We start from the raw sequence: 26,255 nt of genomic DNA on the forward strand, positions 1-26,255 counted from the left end.
ATCTCAGGCTCCTGGCCTGCCCTTCTTCAGGTGTCTGTCCCTGGATCATGCAAGGACCTGCAAAATCAGATGTGTGACCATGACCATTTCACTCTTTCTGTGAATCCTCGGAGGTCCCTCTTTGCTGTATCCATAACTCAGTCACGAAGTTGTTTGCAAAATCTACAGATCCAAGGTCTCTTGGCCCCCAGAAGATTAAGAGTAACTGTTCTATATATGAGGGGGGGGGGCTTGCCTCTCTGGGGGAAGCCCCTGATCCCCAGCATGACATGCACCATTTTGGAAATCACAGCTCCCATCCTACCTCAGCCTAGCTTACTGAGCTCATGGGGGCTTCAAGGGCTATAGGGTCATCTGCCCCACAGTGCTAGCCAGAACACATCTTCCACACCCAGTCTGGGGTCATGGGGCAAGCTTTCCACGGCAGCCTGCCTTATCATGAGTGCTCTCCCCCTAGAAGACTCCCAGAGCAGTACAGTGATTGGTCCCTGGTACTGGGTTTGGAATGTTTAGGAGTGAAGAAATGTAAGAGAAAAGAGAAGAGCATATTATTCTGAATAAGGAAGCCACCTGGAGAAGTGGCTATTTAAATTCAAACGAAAGCAAATCAGACATTCAGTTTCTCAGCCACAGATGTCACTCGGCAGGTGTTCAGTGACCACATGTGGCTAGCAGCCACCTTGCTGACCTGTGTCCTGCGGTGTTCTGCAGACCAAACACACATGCCTTGTGCAACATGACAGGACATTCCCACCACAGCAGGTCTGCCTGCTGCCTGGCTCTGTTCTAGGGACTCTCTATTCATTTGAGCAGAGTCTAGCATTATGGGGTTGTGGGAATCTCCAGGGCTGTTTCTTTTCTCCTGTACAGATCTCAGTCCTTCCTTCCAAGTCCCTGGTCTTTACAGAAATGCCAGCTTCTCGGACTCAGTGTGTTTTCCTACTTAGAGGGGTCACAGACTGGAGACAGAGTAAGGGTGTAAGGTATGTTCACCTATATATCAGTGTTCCCCAACCTCCCTAAGGCTGCGACGCTTTAATACAGTTCCTCATGTTGTGGTGACCCCCAACCATAAAATTATTGTGTTGCTACTTCTTAACTATAGTTTTGCTACTGCTATGAATAGCAATGTAAATATCTGATATGCAGGATACGTGATATGCGACCCCCCCAAAGGATGAGAACCACTGCTCTACATGGAGTCTCAGCCTCTCCCAAGCTATGCTGGGGGTTGTGGGCTCATGGGACCCCTACACAATATAGACATATCTCTGGGTGGATGAGCCATGAGTGAAGTCTACATTCAAGACATATCAAAACTAGAACTTTGAAGATAGGGTCAGGGACAGAAAAATTTCAAGGAAGTAATAGGGAAAGTTGCGGTAATTCCTAAAAGAAAACTAGTAAGTTTATTCGAGACTTACATCTATTATTTTAAATTAATATATAGGGGTGTCTCTGTGTGTGTACATATATGTAGCTATGGTCACATAAGTGCATATGTGGAGGCCAGAGGTGTCAGATCATCTGCAGCTGGAATGAGAGATGGTCATGAGCCATCTGGGAACACAACTCTTAACGGCTGAGCCATCTCTACAGGCCCCAAATAGTCAAACATGGCAGAGGTACTTTGTCAAAGCAAGGAAATGTAGTCAGAGGACTGAAGAACTTCCTTTGAGTGCCTGCCAGCCATCAGTGTACCCAGGGCCTTTAACATTGCATTGCCCCGGACGAGGCTCCATCACTTGACTCATTTGTCACCAGGGATAAGTGTTCCTTCTTTGGATTTCTGCCCCGAGAAAGGGGGACCCAAGATCTATTTCCTTGTGTGGAGTCTCTCAGAATGAAGTGCTCAGAAAAGACACAGGAGATCTGTTAGTGCCACAGACTCCATTGCTCCATGGGAGGAGGGGTCCCGCTATTAGCCACAGTCGCTACCCAAGCCCATGCTAGAGGCTGTGAGAACAGGTCTGTGCAGTCCAGAGGTGCTGAAGGAGATGTGCCCAAAGCTATGAACTGTCTGGAAATCCCTCTGGTGTATTCTGCTGATCTCGTTCCTGCCTTTCCACAGTTCTTGGGACAATAAGGAATGGCTGAACCATTAATTACTCACAGCCCTGTGGCTAACAGGTGTTGTACTGACACATCTCTAGACACCATCTCCTTCACCATCATGGCGACTCTTCCAGGTGAGCAAGCTGGGAAATCCTGGTGCAGCTGCATTTTGAAGCAGAATGAAGAACTGGGCCAATGGAGTTGGGGATTTAGCTCAGTGGTAGAGCGCTTGCCTAGCAAGCGCAAGGCCCTGGGTTCAGTTCTCAGCTCTGAAAAAAAAAAAAAAAAGAGCTGCGCCAATATTGCTCTGCAATGGTAGCATGGGTCTTCCTCAGACCAGCCTTCCTAGGCAATGTCTCCCTGCCATATCCACATTTAGGGACAGGGCGAGGGAGATGAAGATGAGAATTAAGAGTGACCTCTGTGAAACCACATGTCATGCCAGGCATTGACTCTGTTGTTGGCTTTTGCAAATATCCAGAAACAGGTAATACAGTGAGGCAGACAGAAATAGAGCTTAAAACTGATAGCTTTCTGGGGGCTGGTGAGATGGCTCAGTGGTTAAGAGCACTGGATGTTCTTCAAGAGGACCTGAGTTCAGATCCCCGCACCTATATGGTGGCTCACAACTATCCATAACTCCAGTTCCAGAGTATCTAATATGATCTTCTGACCTGTTCAGGTACCAGGCATATGGTACACATTCATACATGCAGGTAAATGCACATAAAATAAAATAAATCTAAAAGAAGAAGAAACCCAATATCTTTCTGTTTTTCTGTGAAGCAAGAATTATGTCAAAGTCATTGTCTCCTTTTCTATGTGAGAGGGGACTTGGTCCCTTCCTACAGATCTTGCAAAAATCAGAAGCATGCCGCTGAAGCACAGCCCATAGTAATATTCTGTGAGCATCTTCACTTCCTACCGCTCACCACACACACACACACACACACACACACACACACACACACACACACACACACACACACACACACACATGTTCGTTACACAGACGAACAGGAATGGATAGAAGAGGCAGGTGGATAAACAAGTACCTTATTCTTGGCCCTACAGCAAGCATCAAGGTTGGCATAAACTAGTGCTGTTGAGACAGGCCATGCCAGTTCTCCCTGGCCTGCTCTGGCTGGTGGAATAGTCTGCAGGAAGAAGGGTGGTACATTGCCCAGAACTGTGAGAACCTGCTTCTGCCAGCGCTCAGGGACAGAGCCCAAGTCCCAGAACATGCACGGGCTCTGTGCTTTTCATGAGCCCTGTTTCTGACCATCCATGCTGCCTTCCCCATCTGTCTTTATCCTTTGTACCAGGCAGAAGGTGGGAGACTGGCTCCTAGCAACCCGGAGTCCAAAGCTGTGGTGGTCATTGTAAAGTTCTGTGATGGTGGTGGTGGGTTTCTGTTCCTCTGTGCGATGGTCTCACCAGGATTTCTCAACCTTTAACAAGAACCACATGAACTTACTCTTCCTCCCAGCCAGCAGCCCTGCTCACCTGTCTATGTGGGTTTTCAGTGGGTGGTGATTCATCTCAGATCTTGGTAAGGATGAAGCCGCCAAGTGCCTCGAGATAGGGCAAGGCCCCTGATGAGCCATACCCATCCTGCTGAGGGATAAACAAGAAAGTCTGCCAGGAGAACCTGGCCTCCAGTGAACAACTGACCTTGTATTCCATGGCACTTTTATCCTCCAAAAAGGTGAGAGGCAGAGGAGAAGCCCACTGGGCCTGGGGTCCAAGGGGTACAGCCCAGCCCCTCCCTCTATCCTGTATAGCCTCAAATAGGATGCCTCTGACCTCAAGTGGCTTAACTGTCCACTGGACATAACTGGTTAGCTCTGTGACACTATGGCCTAGTGCAAAATATTGGAGATTTGCAAAGTCATGGTGAGCTTGGCCTGTGCTTTTGAACAGTCTCACAGATGCCTTTGTGGAGGCTCGTCTACTCCGCAAAGTCTGTGTTTCTCCAGGCAAATGGGAGAAGTGGGGACATGGGTCTGTGCCTCTCCTGACTCTCTACTCATAGTCTACAGGAGAGCCTGGCTCTCCTGCCAATGATAATGACATGATTAATCCGCAGTGTGTTCCTGCAGTGAGTCACACCCCACCGAAGCACTTTACTTACCATCATCTTACTTAATCCTCCCTCAATCTGACAGGCAGATGCAATGGCTCTTGGCCATCTATCCATGAGGTCACTGTAGTTCAGACTGCCCAAGCCCATAGTCTCAGCGAGCCTAAAGCCTACTGCTATGAGAATTCCAGGTCCATAGATGACCACTGTGTCCTTCAGGAGTTGTTTACGCCACAACACCTAGCTGTGGGGTCAGCTTGAAATTTGTATTTCTCTTCCTCTGCCCAGAAGGGTTCTTAGTGTAGGCTCTCCCAAGCTCACAGATGTTTATGGCCTCCTCTTCCTCTCTCCTCTCTCTCCCCCACTATCCCCCTTCTCTTTCGCGGTACTGGGACTCTGGGCCTACTACTTTGCCTCTGGTTGAACCTATAGGTTTTGGGAAAGTGCAGTTCTGTACAGTCTCCATGGCCAGAAGAATGAGTGTCCACAAGAATAAAGGCTGTGGGACCACATAGTCTCCAGTCCGCATAGGGAGGGACAGGGTAGCTGCCAGAGGCCTTCAGGACTCTGTTCCCATCTGGCTGTCACCTCATCGCTGTTCTCCAGAATCACATCCCAGAGGGGTAGCCTATACTTCTCTGAGGTAGAATCGAGTTTTCAAGGCCCCAGACTCCTTAGATGCCCCTGGAGCTCAGTCACAGGCTGTCCTAGTTTGCATTAACTGTCAACTTGACACGGCCTAGAATCACCTAAAAAGTCTCAAGTGAGTAATTATGTATAGCGGGTTGGTCTGTGGGTGTGTCTGTAAGGAACTGTCTTGGTTGTTAAGTGATGCAGGAGGTCCCAGTTCACTGTGGGCAGCATCATCCCTAGGTGGGGGGTCTTAGGCTGTATGAGAAAGCTAGCCAAACATGAGCCTGCAAGCAAGCCAGGGAGCAAGCCCACTGTGATCCATTTCTGCACCAAGTTCCTGCTGGGGTTTGTGCCCTGGCTTCCCTTGGTGATGGAATGTCACCCATAAGCTGAAATTAACCCTCTCCTCCCTTAAGACGCCTTTAGTCAGAGCGTGTTGTCACAGCAACAGCAGGAATTCAGGGCACTTCCCATTCCCCAGTCTTTGCTCCTGGAAGCCTGTGAGCAGGCCAGACAAGGGCTGGCATGTCCATACTCTCCTCTGGCCCCTGTGCAGACACAGTATCCACGTGTTTCACTATTGACTTCACTCACCATTGGACACTGGTGCCATGTAACAGCACAGCTGATCTACTTATAGAGGAGGCGCTGTAGAGCCTGCATTGGCCCAGACTGGCATAGGAACTGCTGAAGCTCCTTGGTTCATTTGGTCATTCAGTAAGCTCTTGGCTGGTGTCTCCCCATACCCAACACCCCCCCCCGCCCCCCCCCACACACACGATGCAGCATTGGATAGACACTCTCGTAGAGAATATGATCTAGTGACATGGGTGGAAGTTACAGGTATTACATAAACACACACCGATATTTAAGTTGCCATACACATTCAGTGTGGCTGCTTCTATGTGTGGGACCAAGAGAAGAACAAAGGCAGACGTAAGAGGAAGGGTAAAAGGATATGCATTGGCCAGAGTCTAGTGAGGGGCCTGGCGGGCATTTCTGCGAGGTAATTGTACCAGCAGGTCCACAGAATTCAAATATGGCCACAGTTTTCTCAGAAAGAGGCTTTTAGGTACACATGAATCCATCCCAGTGCAGAGAAAAGAGGTTAGAGTGCAGGGGAAGGGATCCTGCCTGTCAGTCCAGAAGGGACAGTGTTACTCAGCCAGGGCATCTACTATTCTGAGTGCAGGAAATGTTGAGTCAAAAAAAATGAGGCAGATATTTTTATTTTTCTTTCACACTGGGATCTGGGAGCTTGAACTGCCAGGACGTCAGTCAAGAGAGAGAGTTGGACACCCGAAGTGACTTGCTAAAGCCTGTCTCGCACGTAGCTCTGCATCTCACGGGCCATCCAGATTTCTCTTATCTCAGGCTGAGTCAGAAACAAAAATACCAAGTCTTGGCTGTGAGGATGGAGGGAAGTGAGCAAGGACTCGAGAGCCAGACAGTGAAGGGCTTGCCACCCCCCTTCAGGACCCATGAGGACTTAGAAAAATGTCAATCACCCACCTGAGCCTCAGTTTCCCCATATGCAGGGTGGATTTGGTAAAACTGACACCCTAGGGCAATCAGGAAACTTACAATGAGAGACTCCAAAGTTCTGTCTAATTATGGTAATGACCTGGCCCATGTGTGTGTTTGTAAATCAACCCAGACTTTGCACGTCTCTGACAGGTTCTTGAGGCACGACCTTTTTAAGACCAGTTTCTTCACTCCTTACCCATGATGGAGATGGTTGGTGGTGTGCACCAACCTACCTCTGGCAAATAGGGGGTCCGCGTTCAGAGTCAAAGTGGGCACCTTCAGCCCTAGGATGCCCACAGAGAACCAAATAGAACCTGTCATTGACATAGGGGGCTGATGAGCAAAGCTCCAGGCTAGCTAGGACTTTTCTTCAAGGTGGCTTCAAGGTCAACACACAAGAGAAGTCACTAGTCATCCCTCTGAAGCCCTTCTCAGCTTAGTTAAATAGTGCCTTTATCTTGAGGGACAGCCATTGCCTTGCAAAGAAGGGGTTGCTTTCTGGGGGGCCTTTGAAGCCCATTTGACCTCGGTTATCAGTATCTCTCCTGATCACATTTCCTCATCTCTGACTTTGGAACTGTGATGAGTCTTCTTTCATGGAGAAGTGATATCAAGTCTGTAGAGTGATTCCTTCAAGTCCATGTCCTACATCTTGTTGAGGTCATGGTTTCTGCACCACACCCTGTGTGGGTTGAAATCACAGCAGACTTCATCCTCTAGTGGCTGAACTTCTTTAATATGCTCAGAACACCCCCCCCCCCCCCCCCCCGCCGCAGTGGGGTCTGGATAACCTTCAGCGTCTGACTCAGGAGGCCTTGGAAGGAAGCTGAGATTCTGCATTTCCAGAAAGTTCTCAGATAACGCACACGGTACTGACTTGAGTCATGCTTGAGGACTTTGTGGAGATGGAAAGAACAAGTGAGCAAGGAGCCAAAGTCTGCAGCATCTGACCTCTCTGAATGCGGGATGTATGCTCACAAGCACAGGCAAAGACTGTAGACACTCAGCCACCTGCACGCAGGAGTGCATACATGCATGCTTAGGTTCCATATACCTGCCCATAGGCAGACACTTATCTACAAATGCACGTGCATTTCCACACATCCACATGCGTGTTTGTCCATCTACAGGTTCACACTCAAAAGTGTGTGGGCAGGTTGTACTACACATGCACATTCCACCTTGCACACAGCCCCACTTAACCCCACTCCTGTCAACCGAGGGTTGTATCCCATCACATCATGGTCGTCACTGGGTCTTGATGGGAATTATTAGTTTCATCATGTGGGAATCTTGCGTTGAATCTGCCATTCACATCTCTCTGTTGCATCCCCTTGTCCTACTTGAGGTGACAATGGTGAATCTGTGACACCCTCCCACCATGGACAATGTCTTGGGTCTGAGAGTGGACCAGCCCTGAAAAGGCTCTTCTGTTTATTGGTAAGGCCACCCTTGGCCGCCACTCTTCTCTTGCTTAAGAATAGAAAGAAAGGGCCATGCCTCAGCTAGTGAGCAGAGTTCTTGTTTTGCCATGTCACGAGACAGTCTGTGCTCTTGGACATGCCAGTCCCTCCTGGTCTACAGATTTCTACATTTGTAGTAAAAATACATGCTAGAGTAGGGCACTGATCTCACGCCCTGTACTTCACATTTTGCAGATGAGTAAATGTACCTAGTTCCATCCCAGAGGGGGGTGTGCCATGGGTATCCCTGTTCTCCTGGTGAGAGAAGTGAGGAACAGAGATACACAGGTAACCTTCTCAGGCTGCATAGCCAGAGGCCACGCTAGTGAGAGGCGAGGTTGGCTCTGGTGCATGCTTCCCCGTGATACTCAGATCCCAGGCTGGATGGCGGCCACAAGGAGCTCTCATTCTTCCTCCTGTTCCTACATCTCCATGCCTCTGCAATTTCCTCATCTGCTTATTGTTGGTTTCTCTTCTTTTAAACTGATATTTTAGATTTATTTTTTGTCAATGACATAGTTATATGTAATGTATTTTTATTATATTCACTGTGTTACCCTCTCTTCTTCTCCCCCATCTAACTGAACCCTCTCTTCTTTTTCTTCTCTTTCTCCTTCTCCTCCTTCTTCTTCACAACTCCATCTCTGTCTTTCATGTCTTTCTGATAGCACATTGGGTTTAGTTAGGGGTTTTTTACACGGGCAAGTGTAGGGGTCTGCACTGGAGCACAGGCAACTTACAGTGTTTATGCTACTGAAGAAAATTACTCCCACCTTAAAAAAACACATGTATTTGGTATTTGTGCGTGCCTGCGTGCATGCGTGTGCACATGCACACATGCTGCAGCACATTTATGGGGGTCAGAGGATAACTTGTGGAAGTCAGTTCTTTTATTCCACCATGTGGGTTCTGAGACTGAACGCAGGTCATCAAGTTTGGTGGCAAGCACCTTTATCTGCTGAACCATCTCGCCAAGGCTGTAGTTATTTTTCTTGGGGTCTCTTTTCTTCTTAGCATGGGGGTCTTGTTTCCTCTCACACTAGCCTCTGCAGTTTCTCATCTCCCTGTTTCTGTCCCCATTGTCCTCAATGCTCTGCAGCCTCAGGGTGGTATACAAATGCCCAAGGTGGTCCAAGGAGATGTGATCAGTTAGGGATGGTGGGGTTGCCCATGCTCTATTCTTTCTTATGTATGAACCAATGAAAGAGAAAGGAAAAAGAAAATGCATTGAAAGGATTACAATGTGTCAAAGATGAGGAACAAGGGAAAGGGAGAAATAGATACCTGAGACCCTCTTCTCCAATCTATTGAGTCTTGGCCAAACTACTGCTAAGGTGGAGAGGTGCCGCTAGCTTTTATAGACCATGCAGAGTGCACAGTGCAAGCTCACACACAGAGACATTGCAGGTGAAGGACTGACTCCCATTCCTTGTATCTGACCTCCCCAGGGATGTGTGTGTGTGTAGCCCTCTGGTTGTTCACAGACGCCCTCTGAGTTCATTGTTGCAAAGACCAGATTTGTCTAGTTCAGTGAGCTCCCTGACTGCCTCATACCCCACTCCAGCCCAGCTGGGACACAAAATTGCTGATCCATTCTCTCATCTGGACACTGTACAACTACCTGTCTTAACACTCATTTCTCTTCATTATGATGGACAAATGATTTACCTCCATGTACCCATGAGATGATGATGGTGTCTGGCTTACTGAAGACTGGCTGAATGGATGAATGAACAGATCATATGATATCTGCATAGATGTTGCTACCAAGTGCAGTTATGGCTAAGCACCTCAGTCTACAAGGCTGCAAGGGTCCTTAGACCTTCATCCACTCTTAGGATGGATCTTGTTTCCGAGAGAACACCATGGACCAATGTTTTCATTTTCTCTTTATTCTGCTTCAGGGTACTCAGGGATGGATCTGGTCTGGAATATTTCCAAACCTCCTCTCACTTCATATCCAGATTCCATGTGTGAGAATTTCCTCCAGAGGACTGGCCCCCCTCACTGAAGTGTGGTTTGTGGAACCTGAATTGAGCCCACTACATTTTGGTCGACATAGCAATGTTGACTGTGGACCACATTTCAGAAGTTTTAGTGTCCTTCTGCAACTCTGGTGGGTAGCCCTGGAGCATCCTTCTGTAAGAGAAAGGGAACATCTGGATATTGGACAGACTCGAGTTGATGTGTGGGTGTGTGTGGACATGTGCTTGCAAAGTCTATGCGTGTGTGTCCCTGTGTGCCCATGTGTCTCTGTGTGTGTGTGCATGCATGTGCGAATATACATGTTTGCCTCTATGCATTGGTGTGAAGACCAGAGGTCAACATCAGTTGTTGGGTTCTATCAATTTTCACCTTATTTTTGAGACAGGATCTCTCACTAAACCTACAGCTTAGCAGTTAGCTAGATGGGAGCCCCAGCTCTCTGTTTCTGCCTCCCAGCTCTGAGATGACAGGCATGCACCTCCAAGCCTGCGTCTAATGTGTCTGCTGGGGATCCAAGCTCATGCCTGCCGAGTCAGCACCTTGCTCACCAATCCCCAGAATCAGTGTTCCTGCAGTGAGATCACCCTGCACTGGTGTATCAGAACAATGGGCTTAGAGAAAACGGCTCCCCTCCCGCCCCTGCATAGAGTGAAGGCCTGACACTTTTGCGTGACATCCTAGGTCTAGCCTTGAACTATAACAGAAGTCACAGAGGGAAAAGAGCCAGTGCAGACCTTATTTCAGGCACTGTGATTTATTCCATTCACAGCAAAGGTCTTGAGTCTCACATCCTGGCAGGATGCTGGGGACCACGGACACTCATGCCTACAAAATTATGCAAGTCGGTTTGCAGAAAACTTTGAAACTGGAGCCTGGCACACACCTTAAGCTTAGCATAGTCCCTGGTCCCTGAACTGTGCACCTGCCGCAGATGTGTGCAAACCAGTGACAAATCCCCAGGACATCCCATCACCGAGTCTAGGTGAAAGTCCCCAAGAGAACACCACACACATCAGAAAGTGTGAGATCCTGATAAGTCCTGATACACACACACACACACACACACACACACACACACACATAAAAAAAAAAGGTTCAGCCGGTGTGGCCTATATGTCTTGAACTCTGTTTCACTTTATCTCCTCCACGCAGTGAACACTGGGTTCTTAGATAGAAGTTTCCATGTCTGAAAGTTTTATTTCCCCTAATTTAATAAGCCTTCCACTGAGCTCTGCATGAATTGGAGACCATCTGTCCCTTGTCTTTTAATGAGGGTTGAGGGGCACAGGGTATTTCATTTCATTCCTGATGGGGACAATCATAGGGGCCCTCTGCTCAGATTTCCAGGTCTTACAGACACTCTTTTGCACCTATAACAATGGCCATGGGAGGAACTGTGGCTCAGAGAGACTGTGTGACTTTTCTGAAGCCATAGAGCTAGAAAGTGACAGAATGGACCCATAGATGTCTCTGAAATTGGAAATTCAACATGTCTCTAAAATTGGGAATTCTGAGTGTACTGAGAGAAGGGAGTTGAGCTATTTATCTGTATATGGATGGAAACATCCCCATAGGTGTTAAACATGATGGCTGCCCATCATAGCATGGCCCACAGAGAGGACTGGGCAAAAGAGTGGTCTGAGCCCTGTGGGTTGAAGGCAATACCCTGTCCTGATGTGTAGAGTGGCCTGGGCTAGAATCAGGGTGAGTCTCTATTGGAAGATGTGTTTGGAGCTTCCGTAACATGGCTGCTTGCCTCTCCCTGAAAAGAACAGCCTTTCAGTGGAGTCTGCTGGGGATTGCAAAGCCCAGATCGAGACAAGAGCCACAGCACAGCCCCGAGGAGGAAAATTAAGGGCAGTAAAGTCTTTCTTGGAGTGCATGTGCTTCCGTGGAAAGAGTGTGCCACTTGGTTGTTTATTGGCACTGCTCCTCCAAGGCAGGCTTGCAGGGAGTCACCAGAGCCTGCCCCGCCCCTCATCTCTGCGCAGGCCCTGGTGGAGATAGCTAAAGGTACAAGACTCAGTCGCTCTGCTCCCAGCCCACAGCTCCTGGCATAACTCCATGTTACCGGAGTCTTGGGAGGAAAGAACTTGGTTTGCAAGGGGCGTTCAGGCTGCCTCACTCATGGCTGAGCTGTTGTGTTTTTCCTGCTGAAAGAGAAAGCTAGCATTTGTTCCTCAGGAAAGTCTCTTCTCCATCTGGAATCAATGGGGGGTGCTCAGTGGATGCCCCCTGAGGACTGGCTGATGTTTATAAGATCTTAATCCTGGGGGGACAGGCTGGCTGGGGCGCTGGGAATGAGTCTGAAGCAGCCCCTCCAGGGTACCAGCTGGAACCCAGCCCAGCTCTAATGACGGGAAGTCTCCTGCCATCCTGATGGAGGCAGCTGAGGTGGCTCCTGGATCCCTCCCCCACCCCTCCCCTCCACTGCTTCCCACCATCTCAGCACCTCCTGTTTCAGGTTCCATGTCAAAGGGCTGCTTGCTGCGCCTCAGGGCTGAGTGAGCCAGGATGAGATTGTGTGGCCGAGAAACAGAAAAATCGGGGAAGTCTGTGGCAGTGTGAAGGAATGGGTGGATGTGTTTTGTGTACCTACCGTGCACGCTCCACCCAGGGCCAGGGCGGAGAGCACATCATCTCATCGAAACCCAAAGAAGCCACCTCCACTGTCCCCTAGCCTTGCAGTTAAAGTTGAGAAGAGAGAGTCTGAGTGATGTGCTGCGCTCAGGGCAAGAGAGTCACATTCCTGAAAGGCACCAGCTCTGCAGCTTGCTCGCAGCTCCTCCTATGACCTTGAATTCCATCCTCTGCTCATATTGCCACACAGTGCATCTGGAAACTTCTTGCCATGGTGGGATTGGGTGGACACACACACACACACACACACACACACACACACACACACACACACCCTGGTATCATCAACAACAGAATTCAAAGCAGGCTATAAGAGTTACAACTTACAGACTCACTTTGTGTTCATTGCTTGTACTAAGACAACTTTTTTTTTTCTTAAAGACCCAGAAGTAAGTCAGAAATGCCTTGATTTTTGTTTTGCTGATCAAACGGTTCCTGTCACTACTACCTAACTGTCCCTTGATAAGATGCTATAGGTAACAGGTACCGGAGGCCTGTCTTGTGTCTGCAGATACTTTGTGCAGGTGATGACAAATTGGGATGGGCCAGAGTTCATCAGATTCTTTAGGAGTCTTTTCCACACTGAGATAAGCCAGGAAAGGCTTCCATGATGCTGTTCTGGGTAAAAGAGATTTCAGTGGGCAGGTGGGGCTCCAATTGTAGAGCTGGGAGAAGAAGCGACTGTTACAATAGATAATGAGATGAGGATGGGGGCAGTGAGATGATTCACTGGGTAAGGGCCACCTGATGACCTAGGACATGGTAGAAAGAGATAGCTGCTCTCTGCAAGCTGTTCACTGACCTCCATGTGCAACACACACACACACACACACACACACACACACACACACACACACACACATACACACACACACATACACACACACATACATATACACACACAAATAAAATGTGCAAGTGATTTTTTTTCCTTTAAAATGAGAACAAAGTGAGTGGAGACTTGGGATGGAGGATGGCAGAGTGAAGCAGAGATGTAGACTGGTCCAGGGCAGGAAGAGAGTCTCTCAGGCAAGAGCAGGGGATGAGTCCATGGGGGACAGGTGAGCCCAGCTGAGGGAGGCCCTGACCCCAGGGAGCTCAGCTTCACAAACCCTGCAATCCCTTTGTCTGGAAGAGAGGAACGAAGTTGAGTCACCAGTGATTTCAAATTGGTTACAACAAGAAAAAAATACCACTCTAGGGGGCCCCAGTGAAATGTGTCCTGTGAGAATGTGGCTGGTCTGAGGAGCTTGATTGCAGAGAGGGGTCTGGTTGACAAGACACAATTAAGTCAGAAGCACAGGGTGGCCTTGATCTAATTTTCAGCCTGTCTAAACTGTAGTTCATTCTGTAGCCTAGAGCTAGATGTGTGCACCATCCCATGTAACACGAATTCCTAAATGGTCTTATTGGGGTGACTGCTGAAAGATCAGAGAGACGAAGGAACAAGTCACCTCTTACCTCTAGGACTCCTCAGCCTGCAAAGCTTTCCTGAGCCGAAAGACTTTAGTTCCTGTCTCCTCACACCTTATATACCTTTCTCTGCCCACCCATATCATTTCCTGTCTCAACTTTCCTAGGGTTGGGATTAAAGGCCTGTGACTCCCAAGTACTGGGGTTAAAGGTGTGCGCCACCACTGCCTGGCTCTGTTTTCTCTCCTAGACTGAGTCAATCTCATGTAGTCCAGGGGGGCCTTGAACTCACAGAGATCCAAATGGATCTCTGCCTTCCAAGTGCTAGGATTAAAGGTGTGAGCCACCACTGCCTGACTTCTGTGTCTAATCTCGTGACTGACTCTGTCCTCTGGTCCTCAGGCAAACTTTATTAGGATGCACAATATAGCACCACAATCCCAAGCCGTGATGGGGATGATGGGAGATGGAGTCTGTGTTGGGGCCACGTTAGGACCTTAAAAGGGGCCCGAAGGTGTACTCACTCAACTGCTTGTAGAGCATGTGCTGTGGCTCTGACTCAGCTCTGATGCCAGCCTTGGAGCATCTGCTCTGGAGCGATGTGGATGGGAATAAGAGCCTCTTGACTCTTTCTTGCTCACTACACAGCAGCTAGCTGAGGACCTCCAGCCCTGCTCTTCTTCTCAGCACTTTCCAGGTTTCTCTCCCCCCAGAACTCTCTTTCCTTCCTTCTTCCCCTTTCTGTCCTCTAAAGTCCAGATGGAAGACCTCCCTCTCTCTGACCCAACCCCCCCAACACTAAACAGCCCCACTATCTCCAGAGCCTCTCTCAGTGGCCTCTATTACAAGAGTCACACTCATCCGTTTCTGAGGTACCAGGAACCAGAGGCATTCACAAGAGATGGAAGGGATGGAAGGAGAGCAGACACAGTCCACCCATCCTGACTCTTTCAGAAGTGCATTTTACCGGATGTTTACACTCCAATCTTCTCTCTGTGACACTCAGATTACCGTGTATCATTTCCCTCCTCCACAGAAGAAGAATCATAGGCTCAAGGGCACTGAGCATCGCAGAACTCACATCCAGGTCTCCTGCCTCTACCACTGCTGGTTCCCTGGCTGCTTGCTTTAAATACACTCTTAAACCTGTTCATTACCTTGCATCCCTTGCACAGACAGAGCCTGGGCCCAGTGGGTGGGCACATCTCAAGAAGTACCTTGCAGTCCATTTTGCCCACCATCCATGGCAAGCACTCTCTAGTGTACACCCAGATTTAATGGACCCAGCAGAACTCAGTTGCTCCTACATATGAGACCCTGAAGTTCCTGAATTTGCAAATCCAGACATCTTCCAAAAGCACAGGTTTGAATGGGTGGGAACCATGGTGTCATCCTTGAACGGAGGACTGGGGAGCTAGCAGAACACTTACTTTGAGTGCTAGGAGTGTAAAGGTGGTTCTTCCCATAAAGGAGCAAGGCTTCTCACTGCATGCTCTTGCAAGGTGGCCTGAGGGGAGGAACAAAGATGTCACAACTCAGAGACCCGGTGAGTATTCAGGATGACATTCTGCCATGGGCAGCGTCATGTCCCCCAATGATGTCACTTGCCCACTCCTCACAACATAGGACCACATTTATGGTATGGGGAAAAGAAGCTGATTGTAGGGGTACAGGCCTGGTATCCCTAAACTCAGGAGGCAGAGACAGGGGGATGACAAGTTCATGGCCAGCCTGGGTAGATTAAGGACTGAGACACTCTCTAAAACAAAGAGTCTTTGGAAAAGAACACAGCACTTCCCTATCATGATTTTTTATCTAATGAGACTTGTGTCAACTGTCTGTCCTATAGAACTTCAGGACAACAAATAAATACAAATCAATTAGCAGTCAGCAAGTTGGTGGTCATTTGTCACAACTATTATATAAGACTAATGCATAGGGCCGCTCTGCAGTCCCTCTCACTGAAAAACTAAGCTACATGTGAAAGGGGGGAAGTTTGCCTTAGCAGTGTCCTGTAGCCAGACTTTCTTTTCCACAGTCAACCCTAAGTAATGACATGGAGACTTATTACTGATTATAAAAGCTCTGCCTTGGCTTAGGCTGGTTTCCAACTAACTCTTATAACTTAAATTAGCCCACTTATATTAATCTGTGTTTTGCCTCATGACTTTTTGCCTTTCTTTTATCTCACACCTCCTGTTTCCTCTCTGTGTCTCCCAGTGTCTCTGCCTCACTTCTTCCCAGAGTCCTCCCTATGCCTGGAAGTCCTGTGTATCCCTGCTGCCTAGCTATTTTATTAATCCAATCAGAAGACACCTTGGGAAAGACACATCTTCACAGTGTACAAAAAGACAATTCTACAACATGTCTCCCTTTTTGCCTAAATAAAAAGGAAAGGGTTTAGTTCTAACACAGTAAAACTATATATAATAAGAACAATTATCAAGTAAGAATTACATTTACAATGTTCAGTCTATTTGTAGTTGGCATATTCAGAGAAAATATTCTATCATCTATCCCATCTTGATAAATCTAAAGTTTTATATCTAATTTATTTTCTAACCTGACTTGTATTACCAACCCAAAACTATCTTTTTGGACCTCAAAGCATTTTCTTAGAGAAACAATTTAAGCTTTTATGTCTCTCAATTTTACACACTTTACAGCTCTTTTGTTTCTTTTTTGAATTTGGTAGCAAGGAAATCTGTAATTATTACTATCTAGTCTTCAACACCATCAGAGACTCGAGAAGGATATAATATTACCCAAGTAAATAGGAAGAGCAGAGCAAGCAACTTCCAAAACTAAGAAATGACAGAGACATCTGGGTGCCTGGAGAGTCACCCCAAGGTTACTCTGCAATGTTGGGGCATTCCTCTTCGACCTACAGTCCTATAATATCTGACAGACTTTTCTGGGAATCAGGAATTTTGAAGGACTCTCCTACCTTGTCTTGGCAAAATTTGGCAATTGCCTTCTTTTGTGTCTTGCTTTTGTGTCCAATTTGGACAACATACTGCCAGCAGCTTGGGCAGTTTCTTGTCCAAATGGCTAGCTTTGTCACATTGAAAGCAAAATCCATATGGAGGTTCTTGATGACCATTATCTTCTTTTGAAGTAAATTGTTGCTGCCTGGAGCAGACATGTCTCACTGTCATGAAAAGCCTTACATTATTAAAACATCTTAAATGCCATATTCTATAGGTCTCTGAAGTGTTGGAAGAGAACCTATCTATCTAAAATATACCTCTGTTTGACCTTCAAAACATACCTAATGTGACTACAAATTTGATTGTTATAGGTGACTAACTGCTAACCTGTACTTCTTTATCATCCTAAATAGTTTGTAATAGTAGCTTTCAAGGACTAGAATTTAAATTACATTGTTAAATGAGTTGCATAGGTATAATACATTAAACAAGAGTAGAAGCATATGTACAGTGTGTTCTAACACAAATAACCTTCAATTTGTATCAATATGCAAAAATACCTTAAACAAGAGTAGAAACATATATACAGTATAGTAAAAATAACCTTAAATTTGTATCAACATACAAAAATCCATACCAGTGTAAAATATTTAGGACTAGTTATTCTTTTAGTTTGAAAGTATATTCAATAATCTACCCTTTTATCCTATCATTTCTAGTGCCCATTTGGAATCACTCTGGATGCAGCCCAGGATGGGAGAAGCAATGAGGAGAGACCTTCTAAGAGTATAAACTAGACCTCTTTCTATGGGATTTTTCATATTCAATTATGGCCCACCCTTTAAACATTCAGCACTAAATCCCAAAGTCAGTGCAGGCTACAGTAATAGGCATGGAGAAGAGTCACATCTGGGTCCCCATGCCACTTTACCTATCCATGAGCTGTGTGGTTTAGCCTTCCTTGGCTTCATTGGGGGGGGGGTAGTAATGAATGTTCTGCTGGTTTGGGGGTTGTATAAGATAATGAATCTATCTATTATCTAACTTACCACTGTGACTCAGTGCATGGAAATAAATCAGTTTTTCTTTTGTTATTCCCTTCAGATTATGGCCTCATTTTCTTCTTCAAGTATGAGCATGTCATTCAGGTACCTCCTATGAGTGTTAAGAGGTCAACCTCCATGCTATCAAACCATGGTAGCTGTTTGTTTGAATCTGTGAAATTTTTATAAAAGTGGCAGATGAATTATGGATACAATCAAATACTAGCACAATAATTATGATAAAGTGAGAGCTCTTTAGTCTATCCAATCCACCCTCCAGATTCCTACTTGCAGAAAGCTGAAGTGGCGGCAGGTTTTGATATTTGTTGGCGATTTTCTAACTGTCAGTCTAGTGACAGTGCAGAAGAGTATGCTGTGTGGGGGTGGAGAGATGGCTGGGCAGTTAGGTGTACTTGTCAGCCCTGCAGAAGACCCAGGTTCAGTTCCAAGTACCTACACTGGATGTCTCACAGCCTATCTGTAATTCCAATACCAGGAGGCATGACACAAACTTCCGTCTTCTGAAGTCACCTGGATACACATGGGGTTCAGGAATGTACTCAGGCTCATAAAATAAAAACCAATTAAAAATATTTAAAATACAATAGTATATTGATTTTCTCTTTTCAACAGCATTTCCTTTTTTCTTTCTCTTTTCGTAGTTTTTTGAGACAGGGTTTCTCTGTGTAGTTTTGGATCTTGCTCTGGATCTTGTTCTATAGAACAGGCAATAGCATCTCCTGCCATGGAAGAAGCTGGTTTAGATTTTTTTCACACACACACACACACACACACACACACACACACACACACACACCTTCTATGTAGTTTTAAGACAGTTTTTCTTTTTTTCTTTCATAAGTCAGAAGTGTTTGAAAAAGTTAAATATTGAACCCCATAGTGCATTGAGCTTGGAAACACTCTATAATTAACATTCTTGATAGTGAAGTTATTTCCCCTGGAGTTAATAACTATTATTGTTAATTGGTTTGCTTAATTTTTCTATATAGTTACTGCTGATTCATTTTTTGAATTCTCTAATTTTTGAACAATCGTAAGATGACTCACACAACAGCCAGACACTGGCACTTGGTACCCAGTGGAAATGCCTCTTGGTTCCTCGGTCTTCCAGCTGCCAGGGTGCTCAGATTTGACCTCAGAATTTTTTACTTCACTCTTAGCCTGATGTTTCTCTTCACCCTTTGTCATTCTCCTGTTAGTAACTATCCATCACTTCTTACATTGCTTTATCATCTTATTGCATTAGAAAGCAATTTCTAGAAACTTCCTAAGGCATTAGTCCATGAGATATACATACTGAAGACTTGCATATGTCTGAAAATGTATTTAATTCACTTTTGTATTTGAATAATGGATGGAGTTTTACACCAGGTACCGTTTTTTTCTCTTGTTGAGGAAGGTCACTGTTGGCCTGCTTCCTTGTTCTCAAGATCTTGACTCAAAGGTTTATTGCCCTGAGATGAATTGAAAGTTTTCCTTTTTTATGTCTAGAGGATGTTGTGTTTGTTTTGAAGTTTGAGACTGACAGGAGCAGATGCCCATGCCTCTCTGCTGACACAGTGCCCACTTCCTGGAGATGGCCTGGCTTTCCAAGGGAAGGCAATGTGTTTTGTTCCCAAGAGACTTTCTTGCATCTTGAAGTGTCCTGTCTGCTTGCTTTCCCCATGGTGTATGTGAATTGGCCATCTGCTTTCTGAGATCATCCCCTCTTCTCTCCAGGTTTCTTATAGCTGACTTTTCAATCCATTCCCAAGGTTTTCTTAGCTCCTGTCAATGTTAGTTTCTATAAGCAACTCACTCAGGCTCCTGGGAGCATCTCTGGAGTCACACTGAGATGCACAATCAAACACATTTTTGTGGTCATTTTCCATGACAAGTCTCTACTCCCAACACATGTTCAGCACTTTTGGTACCCAATCTTCTCAAGAGTCCAAAACAGAATAGTTGTACTTACTTGGCATCAATCCCCAGCACCAAGGAGAAGAATCCTATAACCTAAAGGCCCCAAGCTGTGCCAGCACTCACAGCAGCCAACATGACTGGTTTTTAATTTCATCTGGTCTCTGTGGCCACCTGTGAGAATTCGCATAAACCTAGTCAGACAGTTGAGGCAAGGTCCGTATGGGAAAGCCACATGCCACCACTCTAGTGCTACTTAGTGCCTAAAGAAAATGCCAAGAGTTGGTCTTGCTGACCCCACACCCCTGTTGTCCTCCTAGCATGGCTCCAGGGTTGCTAACCTTCTGCCCATTTAGGGCTTGACCACCTTGATACCTGGAAAGAAGAGCACACTCATGGCATCATGCAAAGTTTCATTCACATGTTGATGGCATAGGACTTGCCTAAGGCCATGCCATTCACCAAGAGTAGCAGCAGAGTTCAAACCCAAACAGTCAGGTCAAGTAGATGTGGGTGGAAGCAATGTGTAACCACAAGGATCTTCTTTGCTTTCTTTAAAGCTAAAGATGGTGCCCTGTTGTAAAGAGTACAGTCCGACTCTTCAGCAAGACACCTATAAAGGCTTCATCCCTGACCCCTGCTAAGATGCCACACAGTCCTATGAGGTTGCTCCATGCTCAGGAGCCCAGCAGGCTTCCTCTCATTGTCTATGTCAGAGCTTCAGCAACCAGGTCACCATTCTCATCCTGACCACCTGGGCATCTTCATGATTCATTTCTCATGACTTTGGAAGAATACCAGTTACTCCAGAGGATCACCCATGATCTGTCAGTCCTCCACTGGACATTGTCCAAGGCAATGTGAAGGCTCTTCTTGGACCTGGAAACCCACTGTCTGTCTCACAGTCTGTCATCATTCCATGTTACAAAGTCAAGGCTTGTTCTCCATAGCCTCTATTCATACCACTCTTAACCCAGACTCCAACACTTTGAAAACACCTTAAAATATCTGAAAAAGAAAGAAAGAAAGAAAGAAAGAAAGAAAGAAAGAAAGAAAGAAAGAAAGAAAGAAAGAAAGAAAGAGGAAGAAAGGAAGGAAGGAAAAGATGGGGTAATAGAAGTAGGTAAAAAAGAAAGAAAATATATAAAAAGTGACAAGTTGCAGTTGCCTGGTGGGAGAATTGGAGTCCTTTTTATATTCCTGTTAACACGCATATAAATACTGGGAATTCCCCTTGCTAAATTCAACTTTGCAAAGGCTTTGGTCTTTCATAAAATTACATCATTTAAGAGGAAATCACTACTTCTTTTTTTTAAACATAAGCCAGACCAAATACTGAGAAATGTACAACGGGAGAAGAAATAATAAAATCCAGAAAGCAGTCGCCACAAATATGGTGTTCTTCTCAAACCGGCGCACTGAGCCATACTCTGCTTGTGTGGAGTCCATAGCATCCCAGACGAGAATTTAAGTCATTGTGAAAGCCTACACGGGACCACATGATGGGGTCAGAGAGATGGACAGTGCTAAGTGGCCAGCTACCAAAACTCTAAATGCAAAATAATGTAGGTAGAGAGGAAAATGAAACAAGAGTGCAAATATCCTTTTAGTGATGGTATGTGGGGGGATTTATAGATGATTTTTAGAAACAGAAAGAAGAGAACTCAAGAGATCGAACCCATTCAACCTGGTGTGCTAAGGGAACTCTCCCATTTTCTTTTCCCTTTTGTTTTCGTTTTGCCTTCCACTTGTTTGACCTTGCTTCTGCCAAGGTCAAAAAGGAAGATGGTCTGGGTGTGGTGAACTTCATGGTGCACTCCTATAATCTCAATGCCTACAAGGTCGGGGGGTTAGGAGTTGAGGGTCAGCCTTGGCTACAAAGTGCATTCAAGGCCAGCCTGGACTATTTGAGAACCTGTCTCTAAACAAACTCGGACAGGATAACAAGAGCACTCTGGACAAAATAATAATAATAATAATAATAATAATAATAATAATAATAATAATAATAAATGAAAAGTGTTTGCAAAGGATGGCATTGCTCACAGTAGAAGGGATCTCTCTGGAGTGATCTCTCCAAAATGCACTGTGTTGGAAAACATGCTCAGGCTTTAATTAACATCAGGCCTGTTTTCCTCAGCCAAGGGCTGCCCCCTTCCCTGCAGGGGTCCAGGCGGTCTCAGGCAGTTTGTTCTGACATTGGTCTTCCCCTTTCAAGCCACGCTGGAAGAAGCAAGCTGTAATCAGTCACAGATGGAAAGATGGACAGAATAAAGGACATTGCCCCACCAATTTAGAAAATAGAACAAACAACCCACAGAGGACGTTTCCATCACCCTTTGGAGCTGCTGCAGCCCCTTCCAGCACGTGTCTCTTGCAAGTCTTAGGTTACCTTGAGGCCTTGAGGCCTTCCTTGTTCGCTGGGTACCACCCAAACCATGGTTTGCTACTGAGCCTCTCCTGGCCCCCGGACAATGTCTGCTCTGGAGAGGAAATGGAAAACCCAGGCAGGGTTTCAGGTTTATGTGCACGTCCTGCAGGAAAAACCGTCCATCTCAAAGTGTTTGAAGTTGGTTCCAGGTATCCACACTTAAAAATAAAGTAAATTAAAAAAAAAAAAAACCTTTTTAAAAAAGTTTGATTTTCCTTTGTACGAGGGAGGAAGAGAAGGGCCATTGCTGGAGGCTGATTTTTCATCTTCCTGCCTGACATTACAAGAACTCTCTAAGTTTTGATAGACTTAATCCCAACCACAGGAGGGATGAAACAGCAGCCTCTGCTGCCAAGGCAAACCCAGACCACACCAAAAAAGCCATGGGCTTGCAAGGGGCTATCTGCCAGGTCTAGTCTGGCGAAAGCCTAGCTAATAAATAATTGCACAGTATCCCAATCCATCAAGCTGAACGTGGCTTTACCCCAGTTGTCTAGGCAAAGGCTGAGGTGGCCATCCCCGACAATGCTGTCCTGATATTGCCAAGAAGACTGTGACATACACACACACACACACACACACACACACACACACACACACACACACACACACACACGAAGACTCAGTCTTAGACACCCCTTGAGCTTGTTCACAACTGTCCTCTGTACAATGGGCTTCTCTCTTTCTCTCTGTCTCAGTGTGTGTGTGTGTGTGTGTGTGTGTGTGTGTGTGTGTGTGTGTGTGTGCCTGCCTGTCAGTACTTTTCACTACCCAGATTTCCTCATGGCTTTTGACAACGCATGAACCTTCCTTTGTTGCTTCCTGGTGCTGCTGTTCAGAGTGATTTTCTTTCAGCATATGATTTTAGCACAAGCGCTTGTAATATGATTACACTAACTGTTGAGCAATATCGGTTGAGCAGAACCAAGCCACAGAGTTCTTCTTATAACCCTGGGAATGCCTGGACTCTCGCGCCAGAGCTGATCCTCTGGCTAGGCCTCATCAGCTCATGGGACCAAGAGCTGTTGTTTGAAGATGGACGTGCAAGCAGGGATCCAGAAAATGGGCTGCAAAGGAGAAGGGAGGGGCAGGAAGGAAAGGAAGCTAGGCTTTCTGGGAGCCAAAGTCAGTCACCCCTTCTTGCCTCTAGTCATTGGAAAGGTCTACTGTTAAATTTGGCCTTTGATGGTGTGGGTAGGCGTGGCTTCTGTCTGCCTGTTAGCTCTCCAGGAGAGAATTCTGGGAGATTTGTGATTTGTGGTTAGTGGACTGGGGAACAGAACAATTAATAACATTATTATTAGAAGAAAAGGAAGAGCAAAGACCACAAGAAAAAGAAAGAGGGGCACTCTGTTTCATGATTCCACTCAATTCCCTTCATCTGCAGCTATTTATTTACTCTGTGTGTGTTTGGGTGGGTGTGAGTGTGGGCGTACACATGCCGCAGGACATGTGTGGAGGTCAGAAGACAACGTTCAGGAGTGTCTTCTCTCCTGTGGGTGTGTCCCAGAGAGAGAACGCTGGTGAACCGTCCTACCAGCCCTCTGCTAATTTAGTACATATATCAATGTCCGAGTCTCTTCTGGAGGCTATAACAAAACACCAGAAATAGCTTGTCTTAGAAACAACAGATATTTATTTCTCACAGCTATGGAGCCTGGGGAGTCTAAGATTGAGACCCCGGCAGTTTTACTATCTGGCAAGAGCTTGCACTTGGGTTGTAGATGGCACCTTCTCGCCATGTCCTGTCTTAATTACTGTACTAACACTGTGAAGAGACACCATGACGAAGGTATCTTATGAAAGAAAGCATTTAGTGGGGGCTTACAGTTTCAGAGGCTGAGTCCATGACCTCTATAGAGGGATCACAGCAATAGGCAGGCAGGCATGGTGCTAGGTCAGTAGCTTAGAGCCTACTTCTGATCCACAAGTTGGAGGCAGAGAGAGAGACAGAAACTGGGCCTGGCATGGGCTTTTGAAACCTCAAAGCCCACCCCCAATGACACACCTCCTCCAAAAAAACCACACCTCCTAATCCTTCCCAAATTGTTCCAAGAACTGGGGCCCAAGCATGCAAATATACGTGCCTTTGGAGCATCTTTCATGATTATGCTTACCTCATCCATCAGGATAAAGCCCTTTACCATTCAAAGACCATTATACCAGGGAGTAGGACCCTAGCATGCAAATTTGAAGGAGAAGGGCGCAAATACTTGAGGTGCAGGGATGATTCCTAGGAGTCCCAGTCAAGGTGCTTCCACAATGGTCTAATGTCAAGATCCTCATCTCATTGTCTCAATAACGCAAAAAGAAGTAAATCTACGATTCTGCTAGCCATAGAACCATTCCACATCCTCACTATGGCCTCTCATCATGGGAAAATTCTAAGAAATGTTTGCTGAAGACTACAACCCTTGAATCATTCTTTTGTTTCAGAAAACTTAGTGATCCTGTCATTCATAAAAGTGTGTGTGTGCGTGCGTGCGTGCGTGCGTGCGTGCGTGTGTGTGTGTGTGTGTGTGTGTGTGTAAGGAAGATGCGGTTCTTCTCTACAGAAGGAGACATGATCTAATTCAGTTTTTGGTCCCTGTTCACAAGTATGTTAGAAACAGCAACATGAACTTCATGAAGCTTTGCTGTCCATCTCCAAACACTCAAACCCAGATGGCTGGGACTGAAATGATCTTATTTTATGTTTCTTCTTAACATGTCATTGAGTAAGCAATAGGTGTCTATATTATTTCTGTGTTTTTGTTTCAGCTCCCCATTCAGTGCTCTTTGTTTGACTCAGGGACTTAAAACTTACAAAAGGCAACCTCAGTCTTAAGTCTCTGGAACAACTGACAATGACTTTGGTGATTAGGAAAGCACACCCCATAGATCAGCAGATAGCAACACTCCAGTACATCTCTATCTTCTCTACCTTTGATTCCAGCTGATCTGTATGCAGAAGGGATTTGGAAATGCCTCTTCCAGTTTTCCTTTGGAAGATGTGGTCTGTCATAGGAAGGAACACAGTCCCGAACATTCTCAATGTTTGGACATGCAATGTCTTCTACAGGCTCATGTTTTGAATGCTTAGTCGCCAGCTATTGGTGCCCCCGTCCCCTTTGGCTTTATAAACTTAAGAAGGCAGAGCTTCACTGCAGGGAGTAAGTCACTGGATCACACCTGTGGAGGCAGTCCCTTCTGCTGCTTCCTGTTTTCCATGAGATGAAAAAAGACCTCTGATAGGCAGTGTCCTTCCCAGGTACATGGTACCAAGCAACCATGGACTGAATCCTCTGGAGCCATGAGTAAAAATGTCATAAAACTCAAGTTGCAGTGGGAAGTGGACTGGCAGGCCTATTAGGAGCTTCTGTTAGCAAAAGGTCTTGCTAGCAAAGCCCCAGGAGCCTTTGGTTTATGTAAGTTTAAGATAGTCTATACTGCTACTCTCAGGCCTGAGGTCTCAGAATGCTGAAGAGGCCCATTAACGAGTCCACCTTAATTATTCTAGCACTAATAATAACAACTCAGGAGTCAGAAATTGAGACAGAAAACTGATAAATCCAAAGAACAGCAGAGGAATAATGGGCTGAACTTACTCTCCATGTTTTTCAGATCCAAAAGCCTGTGAAATCTTTCTAAGACTCTTGTTATTCCTTCTTGTGTCTTTCTATACTAATCTGAATCGGCCAAAAACTCTATGGCTTATTCTGATCAGCTGCATGTGGACTCTAGCCTCTGATTCAAGGTTTAACTTTATTGGTATTCTTGAAGTGACAGTGTGAATTAATCTACAATATTTCTCCCATTTTTGCTAAATAAAAAGGAAAGTTTTTTTTTAACTCTAACACAGTAATACTATATACAATAAGAACAATTATTGGGTATTGTCTAAAAAAGGAAGGTTTTAAATTTAGCAAAGTAAAGCTGCGTATCATAAGAACTATTATCAAGTAAGAATTATATTCACAATGTCTAGTCAACTTGCATTTGGTAAATTCAGAGAAAATATTCTATTATCCATCCCACCTTGGTGAGTTCAAAGTTTTGTACCTAATTTGCTTTCTATCCTAACATATTACCAACCCCACACTATCTTTTTATGTCTCTCAACTTTATAGACTTTATACCTCTTTTGTGAGT

General features: G+C 45.8%; 1 long non-coding RNA gene across 1 annotated transcript; it reads left to right on the forward strand.

Moving 5' to 3' along the window:
* The first annotated feature begins 230 nt into the window (after nt 1-230).
* LOC143268490 (uncharacterized) lies at nt 231-17,833 on the forward strand. The gene is made up of 4 exons (XR_013044492.1): nt 231-983; nt 2,072-2,189; nt 7,647-7,738; nt 17,450-17,833. It is a non-coding gene; the product is annotated as an uncharacterized LOC143268490 (long non-coding RNA).
* The last annotated feature ends 8,422 nt before the right edge of the window (nt 17,834-26,255 follow it).

The sequence above is a fragment of the Peromyscus maniculatus genome, chromosome 14, assembly GCF_049852395.1.
Source record: "Peromyscus maniculatus bairdii isolate BWxNUB_F1_BW_parent chromosome 14, HU_Pman_BW_mat_3.1, whole genome shotgun sequence".
Classification (NCBI taxonomy): Eukaryota; Metazoa; Chordata; class Mammalia; order Rodentia; family Cricetidae; genus Peromyscus; species Peromyscus maniculatus.